The sequence below is a fragment of the Gekko japonicus genome, unplaced genomic scaffold (assembly GCF_001447785.1).
Source record: "Gekko japonicus isolate JY-2015 unplaced genomic scaffold, Gekko_japonicus_V1.1 scaffold9, whole genome shotgun sequence".
In the NCBI taxonomy this organism is placed as follows: Eukaryota; Metazoa; Chordata; class Lepidosauria; order Squamata; family Gekkonidae; genus Gekko; species Gekko japonicus.
Genome location: NW_015168044.1, coordinates 3,437,762 through 3,449,891, shown reverse-complemented (window position 1 = coordinate 3,449,891; position 12,130 = coordinate 3,437,762). Strand labels below are relative to the sequence as shown.

The following is a 12,130-nucleotide window of genomic DNA, read 5'->3' as shown; positions in this document are numbered from 1 at the left end:
CCCCCAAGCAGAAGAAATGTATAAATCTTGCATTTAAAAGTACCCCCAACCCTGTAGACATACTTTTATCCTTGTGAGTCGGTGAGCATCTTTCCTATGTCTTAAGTCTCGTTAGTTGAAGCTGCAAGCAAGCATCAGACTCCTTAAATGCTCAAGAAAAAAATTTCAGTTACTGCCGCCAAATGACTTCGGAAATTTTTATATTTGCTTTTTTATTACAGGGAAATAGCACAAGAGAGAAGAAAATGACTTTAATAAGACAGTGAGTGAGGCAAATTGCTCTAACAACTTTAGTTTACATCTGACATTTTTGTTGTGTCTAATCCCAAGTAAGAATGTAAAATAATAAAGGCGACACTGTTAGTATAGTTGCCCTGTATTATATCACAATCACGCCTGTTGGTTTTCACGTAGTTCCACTTATATAGAAGCCTAGATATGGTGCAGAAATTGAATGCTTTAGAATCTCTTCTTGCTCACTCTGTCTTCCTTTTTAAATATATATATATATATATATATATATCAATTTTCTAACCCTCATAGATATGCCAATATGTTTGGAAAACTGTAAGACAGAATCTGTAGAAGGTTAGGTTAGGTTGGCTGTGTGTGACTGGCTGAAGGTCACCTAGTGAGCTTTCATAGCGGAGTGGGGATATGAACCTGGGTCTCCCCAGTGTGACATTCTAATTCCTACACTAAAATTGTAAAACAGAATGTCCATCACTCTTATCATACAAGTTTCTTCTCTTTAAAACTGATACATTGAGCAGACGTTTTCCTCACATGTTCTCCATGCGCATATAGTAAAATCTGTAACTACATCCCCAATGAGATGTAAACCTGATACCACTAAAAGCTGGTAGGCCAGTCCTAGGAGCAAAACCTGGCAAGATGTTGAGGATCTGTTATAAGAGCTCTACCATCATTAATAAATTTCCTTTAAAAGCTGCTGCAGGGGAAGGGAGGTACTGAGATTTTTCCTCCCTTGCTGTTTTCCTAATGTAAATTCTCCCCTCACCCCATGTGTGTGTGCTAGCAAATGTATGCTCATAATGCAGCATCCAGTTAACAGTGCAAGGAAACTATGGTTGTGCAGAGTTTACAACCAGGGTCCCAGCAAAAATAATGCCTCTATTTGCCTAGTTATACTAATATGCACGGTGGCTAGGAGGTGTTTTCCTAATCCTTGTGCCTGCTCCTCCCTCCCCTGGTTATTCTGGGATCCATCCCAGGTATAAGTTCAGGTGTGGAAGAGAAAGGCCTGGGGGAGAGAAGTACTTGTGGGGAGAAAAATAAAATGAGCAGAGAAGAAGAGTTGTTTTTTTATACCCCACTTTTCTCTATCCTAAGGAGTCTCAAAGTGGCTTACAATCGCCTTTCCCTTCCTCTCCCCACAACAAGCACCTTGTGAGGTAGGTGGGGCTGAGAGAGTTCTGAGAAAACCATGACTGGCCCAAGGTCACCCAGCTGGCTTCATGTGGAGGAGTGGGGAATCAAACCCGATTCTTCAGATTAGAGTCAGCTGCTCTTAACCATGACATCACGCTGGCTCTCACACTGGCTTAAGTATGCGTTCACACACATGCGCGCACACACACATTCTCCCTTGCACATCCTAGCACACCATTTGTATTAACCTGGAAAAATTAATTGGGAATACATGTTTGCCGAGAGTAGCTCTACACTTAATGTATCACACTGTGTTACTCAGAACACCACACAGCCGCCCCAAGGTATTTTGCCCCGCCTCCCGTACTGCCATTGGCCAGTTCCCAAAACACTGCCAGCTTTGTAAAGTTTGCCCTGGATCCATGCAGCACTGGCAGAAGTCTAGGAAGGGACGATGGGTGCAGGCCACGCAAGTCATCTCCTCCCATGGTGCTTGCTGGCTGGATAAAAAATGAGCTCCAGAGTGGCTTGCAAGCTCCTCGGGAGCCGTCCTTGGCCCCAGGCAGGTGGCAACGGCATGTGCCTGCCCATTCGTCTTCCCCCATGCAAGATGAGCCCCCAGCAGCCTTTGGTGGGCTGCGGAACCCAAACTGACAGCTGGGGTCGCTTGACTGTTGCATCAGCCCCGACTTTGCAAGGTTAAGTCGGGTACTGCTGGTCTTGTTTTATTTTATTCCCAGGGATAATTGAAGATGAAAATACAGAAACTGCCCAACGAGTTCTTGGCTGATCCATGAGATAAATACAAACACAAGTTGGTCTAAGACCAACTCTTTATAGATCGTGGACCACAGTGGCTCTCAGAGTTGAAGCCTGGGTCTTGATTGCTTGTCCCTGGAGGTCAGGCCAGATTCTTCGCTGTGTCCTCCTGCCTGGGTGCTGCTTCTCTATCTTTATCTCCCCACCACCACCCCAGCCTCAGATTTTCCTAGTTTCTAATTTCTTTGAATGCCCTTGCAACCCACATTTAAATGTTTCTCCTGTTTCACACTTGAGTTGGCTGTACTTTAGGGTGAACATGGATAGTTTTGTTGTTGTTGCTTGCTGCATCTGTATATGTGAAAGGGGAGAGTGTGTGCTTGTGTGTGTGTGTGTGTGTGCGGGAGTATATGTGCATGTGATTCCAGAACATTTTCTTAAAAGAGCTATGAAATCCATCTGAGCATTAATGAAAAAGCACCAAGCACAGGCACATGGACTTTAACACTCTGCCCCTCATCCAGATCTTGGAGTACTCCAGTAACATGTCTAGGAGATTAATCAAAACTGCCTTGGGGTTCCTTTGCTTGTTTCCTGTTAGGTATTGCTCTTCCCACTGGAGATCATCCTCCCTAGCCTCTCCCAGACTCGCCTTGACCTAGAAATGGGCTTTGATTCTAACAGCTGTAGTCCATTACTCCTTCAGTGGTGGTCCTTGCAATTTATTAGCTAAAGACACAGATAAATTCAATCCAAGCAATTATCGTTAGTGGCAATATATTGTAATCAGAATCACATGCAGGATGGGGGGGGAAACCCTATTCTCTAGTGCAACAGTACAAAGCTGGGAGGTTTTTGGCCGCTCTACTTAGTGTAATCACTTCCCTTCAAAAGCAGCAGCTGACTCAGGGGGGGTGGGTACCAACATCCACATCTCCCTGAGCTAGAATCAGTAGTCATTTCTTCCTCCCCCCCCCCTTCTCTTTTCTTTCTTTTCTCCAATAGAAACGGTTCCCTAGTGGGGCATTGCTCAGGGTTAATTTCAGTGCATTAAGTTTTAAGTGAGAATGTTTCGTTCTTCAAAAGAGAGGGGTTGGGCAGAGGACAGCTGAGTGCAGTTGGAAAATTAACCCCAGATCCAGTTCAGCGGGGGGGGGGGGAACAGCTGCACACAAGCCGCTTCTTGTTTGTCCCAGGGATGCTTACCCTGCATTAACTGCACCCATTGTGGGTGACATGCTCTGTGTTTGTTTATTTTAAATGGGGGTAACAGCACTTCAGGTCTGCACTGGAGCAGGTGGTTAAAGAAGCGGAGACATTTGCACTTGGCAGTCCATTTGCCCCAATGCCTTTCCTATTGGAAGCGTGATTCCTTTGCATTGGTCACAGTTTCAGGGTGTAATATTGCATCATCAGTGCACATGGCACTTTTGCAGAAGTACCAAATGACAGGGCCCTTCACTGAGGAGCTTAAAAGAGACAAAGGGGAGATGAAAACTGGGAAGAGCAAAGCGGGAATATACGTTCCTTCTAGTTGCACAAACTTAAGCTAAATCTCAATGGGAAACAGAGAAAAAGTTTGGGGCAAAGGCTTCATAGAATCGATTAGATAGCACCAGGGCCCCAAGATCTACAGAGTCTTGCAAGTTCCCCAAGACACAAATACTTCTCCATCTTTCAGTTATTCAGGTCAGATTGTCCCCAGAGAGTTCTGTGGCATTGAGACAGCAGCAGTGAATGGCAGCAACTTTTTATATATAGTCTAGCTCCTGGTGCCCAAGGAAGGACTGAAACAAATGTTACAAAACACTGTAAAACCAACTAATTCAAGGCTTGGCCCTCAGCTCACAAACCAACCCGGTGCCAATTGCGACTTACATGGCTCTCCACTGTGCTTCCCCAGCTGTTGGACGTGCCGTCTCCAAGTGCACTGAAGGGAGCTGCTTCTCCTCTTCAGGGGCTCTGAGGCACTGGATAAAATTAGCGTATCATAGAGAACTCTTCGACTTAACAAGGGCTTGTGATACATTGGCTCTCTTGGCACCAACACAGAGGGGAAAGGGGCCAAGATAGCTGACCACTTGACACAGTTGGCAGTTTCCACTTGGAGGTGCAGGGCTGCACTGATTTGAGTAGGCAGAATTTTTATTGTAGGCCCATGGTTGAATTGACTGAGGTAACTCTGGGAACTGGTAAGGTGTAGAGGTTAAAGAGTTGGATTTGGACCGTGCTTTGTATCCCTTTTTTGGGCCTCGCAGTGACCTTGAGCTAATCAGGCTTTTGTCAGCCTAATTTACCTCACAGAATTGTGAGAGAACCTTATCTGTGTGCATCCTTGATATATGCACTCAGTGCGGTCAGTATTTCCACTGCAGCAGAAAAACAGTGGTGGGTGTTCAGAAGAGCCGGGATGGTGCAGTGGTTAGTGTCAGGGGTCATTTCGTAGAAAAAGAGCTAGGGGGACTCATTAGCATAACTCATTAGCATATGCCACACCCCCTGACATCACCGGAAGTGTGTCCTCCCCACAGCCGGCGGCGACCTCCAGTGGGCACCAGCAGGGAGCTCCAGGCCCCGCCCTCCCGCACCTCACCCGGGGGGATGGCGTCCCCCGTGTCCCCCCCCAAATGACCCCTGGTTAGTGTCCAACTAGACTCTGGGATACTGAGGTTCAAATCCTGACTCTGTCATGAAGCTTGGTTGAGTGACCTTGGGCCAGTCATCCTTTCTCAGCTTACTCTACCTTGCAGGGTGGTGGTTGTCAGGGTAAAATGGAGGAGCCCAGAACGTGGCTGACCATCTGGATCTGTCGTCACAGAACACTGTATGCATCTTGGAGGAAAGGCTGGATAAATAATTAATAAGATCCTTGGTAACTAATCCACAATATGGAGGCTCACTATTTATGCAAATAGGTGCGTCAGACTCTGGCTTTCTCAGGCCAGCTAGCTGCTACAGTTGACATTACTAATTGTGTTGCCTGGCCTTTACTAAAGATTGCAGCTTGTGCTTGCGGATACACATAGCCAGTGTGTTATATGAGCTCCTTTTCCCCATGTAACCCCTATAAATCTCATCAGTTAATTGCGTGGTCTCGGGCCTGCCAGTGAAAGCAGATAACCCAGCCTTAAGGCTCCCCAGGAGGCCTCAAGGACCGGAAATGGTAAAAGCCACTTTCATGTCCTTATAGGCATCTAATGAGGATTTCACACACAAAGCTAGCCATATGGCCATGCCTTCCTCCCCTCCCTGTTTATGCATCCACCCAGATCTGGGGGTTCTTAATCTTAATCCCTGGTTCCCGTTGGTCTGAACTGTCATCTTATTTTTTTTCCCCAGTTGCTTTTTGCTGTAGTCAGAAAGGATGGTTTTAATTTCCCCTTCCTGGTGGGTGGACAGGCCTGAGACGGACGTGTGGGCACAGATTGTGGAATGGCAGGCGCCGCAACGGAGCCAAAGAGCTTTGGCCTAGCTGCACTAGCCTGTCTCTCTCACCCTTCCCTTCCTATTGAGTTCCCCCCCCCCACCCCTCTGATGTCTTTTCAGTCTTAGTTACTATTTTCTCCTTTTTCAATATCCTTCCATCCCTCCTCTTTTCCCAAATTCTTCTGTTTTTCGTCTCCTTTTTCTCTTTCCTGGTTTTTTATTCACCTGGCACACTTTTCTCACATTCTTCCACACACTTGCAGCACACCCAACGCTGTCCCACCACCAGGGTTTTTTTTAAGTGTGCCGAGCCAGATTCCAGTTGTGTTTTGTTGTATTTTTAAGTGGGTGCCACTGCTTTGAAAGACTTAAGAACTTCTGTAGAGTGACTCTGGATGTACACAGTTGTAATGGGAAAACAGCAGCTGGCACATTGTCCCTTGCCTTTCACAGCTGCAGGAAGGCACAGGCCGTGTTTCCTATACGTGATGCGTTGTCTGACAGCTTTCCATGTCAAACCTGTTGAAGAGAGTGTCAGAGAATCATTGACAAACTGTTTCTCAAGTGGGGAAACAGGGAAGGTTTTGATTATAATGGGAAGGTCGATTGGAGCATGCTGAGACAATGACGGTATATAACATTTACTCAGCCCCTCACATTTTGAAAGCATCAAGGGAATCGGTAAACGATTTGGATTGTATGCATATGCCTGAAATGTTCTCATCCTTGTTTTAACAAAGAGGGGAATATGTTGCCAAATGTCATTTAGTAAGCCTGGCTAGCAGCCATTCCCACTATTAAGGATGGGCACGAACTGAACTACAAAGCAAAATTTGTCATGAATTTTGCCCTGTTCATGGTTCACGAACCATAGTTTGTGACGGGTCTACTGTCACAAACTTCCATGAATTTTTAAAGGAGGTCATGTTGATTTGTGGGTAGAACAGAAAGTAGGGGTTTAAAGGGACTCCCTTTAACCCCCTGCTTTCTGTTTCCCACAAAAGCCACAAAAACAGCTAAGCAGTGGGGAGCAGTGTGCTCCCTGCTGCTCAGCTATTTTGGGCTTCTCGTGCTGTCCCTTTAAAGGAGCTGCATAAGAAAACCCAAAAAACAGCTGAGCATCTGCCGCAGGCTGCTCCCTGCCAGGCTGTTTTTCGGGCTTTCTGCAAGCCTCGTTTAAAGGGACTCCAGTCCCTTTCAACAGGGTTTGTGGGACCATGAACTCCGAACTGGTTTCATTCACAAACGAACCTCCTGGTTTGATTCGGTTCATGGTTTGGCCATGAACCGCATTTTTCTGGTTCATGCTCATCCCTACCCACTATAGCAGTGGTTTCAAACATTTTGTCATCTAGTCTCATGCTTGGAGCAGATTGCAGGACATTTTTCTCTGGAGAGAACAACTGGGGACATCCAAGGAAGCTGAATAAGACCTGGGCACTGAGCATTTTCCTTCCTTATATCCTCAAGCCCGGCTTCCTGCTTACTTTTGATGTGTGTTTAAAGGTCTTCTGGCTTTTTAAAGCATTGATAGTAGAAGTTGACTCCTTTGTACTTGCAGTGTAGGCCTTTATCTGTAGGACAGTGAAAGAAGAGCTTCCCATCAAGAAACAGGGAACTGCATCTTGCTACCTTACTATGTCGTCCCTGCTAAATTAATGAAGGGGTGTGGGGAGGGGGTTATTTGTTGGAAGTCTGGTGGCAACTTAAAGACTAACAGCATTTCCTCTAGCCTGAACTTCGGTGAGTCAGAGCTCACCTCCTCAGAGGCATCTGACGCAGGAAACTTTGTGCTGGAATAAATGCTTTTAGTTCTTAAGGTGCCACCGGGCTTCTGTTTTGTTTTGTCACAGTAAATTATCACAGCTTCCCCTCTGGTTTTCTTTGTTAGCCTGATTTGAAAGTATGAAAAGTGTGGTGGTAGTCCAGAGTCCTATGCCACACTTTTGGATCCTCCTTAGGAGCTTCTAAAAGATTGTTTGTGGTCAGTTGGGTGCAGGGAATGGGGAATTTCTTGGGGGTTTTGGTGCTACTTAAAATAAATGGCACAAAATAAAATTGTTTTTGATGGCAGAGCAAATGGGGATTCTGGGCAGATGTCTCACTCAACACGTACCAATTCAATCTTTAACAAAAATGGGGTGTGGGGGGGTTGACCTTGATTGTGACTGTGAATTCTCAGGTGGTTTATTTGAATGCAGCCCCTTGGGTAATTCTGGCTGCTTCCTCTTGAACTGTGCATCTCACTGAGGTAGAAAGCAGAGCAGTAACTATGATGGCTGTTAGAAACGTATTATCGTGGCTACACCTCATCTTTATTTGGTTTTATAAAATGGATGCATATGTGGTGGAAAGTGCCGTCAAGTTGTAGCTTGCTTATGGTGACCCCATAGGGTTTGAAGGCAAGAGACAAACAGAGGTGGTTTGCCATTGCGTAGCGACCCCTGACTTCCTTGGTGGCCTCCCATCCAAATATTAACCAGGGCTGACCCTGCTTCGCTTTCGATATTTGATGAGATTGGGCTACCTTACGCCATCCAGGTCAGGGCTTGGATGCATGTAGGATCTTCAAAATCAGAAAATATTAGCTATAAACTTAGTTAGGTTGGCACTAACAGTACTACTTGCCACCACGCTTGCTGCTAGGGTTGCCAACTACTTGGAGAAAAAATGTCCTGTCCCCTTAATAGAGGCTTAATGGGGTGTTATTTACTTCCATGCCATGGAAAACTTCAAATTCCCATTTGTACACATTAAGACTCTGTTAAAAGAACAGGGCATTTTTTTCCAGGCTTACAGGCAAGCCTGTTCAAGAAACACTGTGCATTTGTTTTCCAGTATCTTAGTACTACTAGTAGTAGTAGGCTACTGCCATTGGTGTTTAATGTATTTATGTTTTAGCATTTTGAAAGTTGCCTCAGTGTGTGTCATACTGAAAGGTAAGGAATAAGTGTTTTAAGTAAACAGATAAAGATACAAGCTAAGAGAGCAATCCTGAGTACATCTACTCAGAATCCTACTCAAGTCTGTTGAATGGGTCTTCCTCCCAGAAAAGTGTTCTAAGGGGAGCACTGGAAAACTTAAGCAAATAGAAGTGGCTGGATATCTCTTTAGAGAGTGTTTCCAGGCTTGCATGTTTGTCGTGCTGTTCTTAACAGTTGGTTGCTTCCTGGGGTGGATTTTCATACTCATAATGCCACATATTTACTTGTATACAGATCCTCTTGTGTCTTTTTTCAGTAACATGCGTAGTGCTTTTCAGTGGCTTGATGTTTGATTGTTTGTTTGTTAGGATGGCTGCAAGTTTCATTGGTCATTAAACCAACATGGTGCAATGGTTAGACTAGGACTGAGAAGGCCTGGAATCAAATCCCCTGCCCCCCAATTGAGACTCACTGGATGAGAGTGTGACTGGCCCACCCTATCTCAAAGGGCTGTTTTGAGGATTAAATGGAGAGAACCATGAACACAGCAGTGAGTTTTTTGGAGAAAGGGCAGAATAGAAGTGCCACAGAGGATAAAAATTACAGTGGATCAATCAACTGGAACTATAGTTGATTAATTGGACTGAAGCCTAATCTTCACTGGCAAAGCTTGAAAGTTAAGAGAAACCATTTCTTAATTCTATTCTCTGTGATTTTTCTTTTTTCTTTTTTGCCTTTTTATGTATTTTGTTTTATTTTTTAAAATAAAACATATTTTTAAAAAGAGAAACCTTGTTAATTTCCACAAGGCTATTTTGGGTTTATAATGTAGAATGGAAAACTGCAACTTTCCTTCTGACAAAGAATGGTAGGGGCTTTGTGTGTGTGTGTGTGTGTGTGTGTGTGTTGTAAATCCCACACTTCTTTCATTAGCTCAGTAAAAAAGGACCCATTTTTAGGTTTCCGTGTACACAGAGTCCTTTAAATGCAGCTTTTTTTATCAACAAGCTGAAGGGTGGGGAAGACAATTAATTAATCTTTTTAAAGTTTGATGGGCATAATTGCTAAAACTAATTGCTAAAACTGTTCATAACTGCTAAAACTGTTATGAGTTTGGAGCTGGGGGAATGAGGGTGTCACACTTGCAAGCACAGTACATGAACGAGCAAATCCACACTTCCTTGACATATTTGTGACTATTCCTCTAGGCCCTGAGGATCTACCCTACCTTTTTCTTTCATACCAGCTTTTGGGGCACAGCACAGGTGCGATGAGCCCTTGTCTGCGTAGGGGCAAAATCCATCCATCGCTGCCTCCCCTTCCCGTTTGCACAGAAATGCCTGGCAGCAGAACCCTGGTAGTAATGGGTCTGTTGCAGTCACTGTGTCACAGCTGGAGAAAGACCGAGAGAGCTTCCATTTTAAAGTAAGAGTCTTGTCAGGCAGGTTGACTAGTTAACGAATCCAGCAGCGGTGGGAATCCTGATGGTGCTTTTATCTTTCCGGGGCACTGTCTCTCAATCCTCATCCTTTAATTATGGGAAGCTGAAGGGAGTCGACAGACTCAGAAAAAGAAGTAGCAATATTATTTATAATTCAGAGTATCATCTAATGTCTGGCATCTCCCCCCACCCGCTGAAGGTTAAAATGTCACCCTAAGTGGAGTTTCAGTGGTGCATTCCTTCCCGTTCCCAGCAGCGGGGAAATGGTAATTTTGTATTTTCTTTGAGTTATCCCGATGTACCCAGCTATCTATACCTGTTGCCTTTTGAGCTGCTAGTACTCCATTCCTCTGAGCCGCGTCTCCAAAAGTGGGGACGGGAAGTGATTGTAGTCTTCTCTGACCCCAGGATACACAGGTGGGTAAGACTTTGGGCAGCCTGCTGTCTAAACCCTCACTGAGACTCTGTGTAGCATCCATCAGTTTCAAGGAGCCGCCCAGACTGCTTGGCTATGAAATCAGTTACCTGCTAGTGTCAGGCAGCCACGTCTAGGCTGTGGTTGTCATGTCGTGACACTGTCTAACCCAACACTCGAGACCACAGCCCCTCTGCTAGTTCAAGAAGCCTCATGTCCGGTCACAGATGCAGGTCATTGCTCAGCATCATTATTTGGTCCAGAACCCAGTTCTGCCCCTGCCTGCCTAGACTTTGGGCCTGTTTCTGTTCCTCCAGTGGACTTCTTGTTTTATGGTTTTGTTTGTTTCATTTATTGTCCACCTTTCTTCTTGACTCTCAAGGCAGATTGCAGAATTATAAAGGCGGGTATAATACATATGGTGAGCAATGCAATAAATCTGGATGACACAATTATAGAACAACAAAAAGGGGGACCCGCGATACTCGGGGGGGGGGAGAAGCTCCACGGGAGGAGAAGGAAGCAGCCGCAGGTGAGTCTTCTTCCCAACCTTTCCCCCTCCCCCCTCCCCCCTCCCTTAGCAACGGCGAGGCCTGGCCAGCCCGCTGAACTTTCTCTCTCCCTCCGCCCCTGGCAGCGGCGAGACCTGGCTGGCCGCCAAGCTTTCTCCCGCTCCCCCTTCCCCCCAGCAGCGGTGGCAAGACATGAGCTCGGCCCACCAAACATCCCCCCCCCCGGCGGCAGTGAGGGCTGAGCGGCTTACAGCCGCTGGCCGGCCTGCACAGAGAATGCTCTTTTACTTTTGGGGGGATTTAAATATCCCCCACATATTTTCCCAAGTTTTCAGATTTTTCTGCACATCTGGGTATTGCCCCAAATGTGCAGGAAAATCTCCCTGCCCCCCAAGTGCCCCTGATGTGTGGATTTAGATATCCGCATGAAGGGGGCATGTTGGGAATTAGATATATAGATGAAATTAAAATCAATGTAATATATTCAGCGAATGATACAGTATGAAGGTGGAGGAAAGGCAAACTGCCTAAAACGCAGGTAATTAAAATGAGAACCTTTATAGGTTCTAATTAAATGTTTTAACTTGATACGCACTTTCAGGTCTGGTTTATTTTAGCAATGTTATTTATGATCCATGGGCCGTATTCTCTGATTGACTGTAATGCCTTTGGCTGTATACAACAAATGCTGTCTTCTCATCGTTATCATCAGTTGCCTTAACAGAATGTACCTTTCCTGCAGAATTCTGTTTTCTTACAACATTATTACCTTTATAAAAATGTTCTCTTGAATAGTTCTGTTTTGGCTGCATGTCTCATCTATAATCCTATAATCTATAGTCCTGTAATCCTGCCTTGTATACTGTCCGTCCTTTCTGTACTCCACAGCAAACTGTTTGAATTCCTGTCCTCACAGCCCAGCCTGTCCTTAGTGACTAATCACCTGGTTTCCACACTTCTACAATCTGCTACGGCTTCTCCTTTCAGCTTTCCTAGTTACTCCTTCCTTTTATCATTTTTGCCTCCTGAATTATTCCATCCTAGACCGTATCTTGGAACCTGATGTGCCTTTGTTGGTTCACTTGACTTCACAGCTGCAGTCAGTTTGTCTTGAAATTTTAAAAAGCCCTTTTGTAGCCCAGCCTCTGATGTGTTGTTCCTTGACTCCTCTTTTTCTTAGAAACCAACTCCTGTGTCCCACTGTGGTCCACAAAGAGCACGTTTTGTATTGTGTACTGCTCCATTCTTCGGCTAGACTCTT

The 12,130-nt window shown here is 45.3% G+C and overlaps 1 protein-coding gene and 1 long non-coding RNA gene across 2 annotated transcripts in view; one reads left to right on the top strand and one right to left on the bottom strand.

Annotated features, from left to right (window-relative positions):
* LOC107112991 overlaps nt 1–4,093 on the bottom strand; it is a 36,320-nt gene extending 32,227 nt beyond the window's left edge. Inside the window, exon 1 of the long non-coding RNA XR_001482603.1 lies at nt 4,030–4,093. This is a non-coding gene — a long non-coding RNA (uncharacterized LOC107112991). The remainder of the gene's footprint in view (nt 1–4,029) is intronic.
* Nucleotides 1–12,130, top strand: part of BIN3 (bridging integrator 3) — a 118,640-nt gene that overhangs the window by 69,953 nt on the left and 36,557 nt on the right. The window lies entirely within an intron of this gene.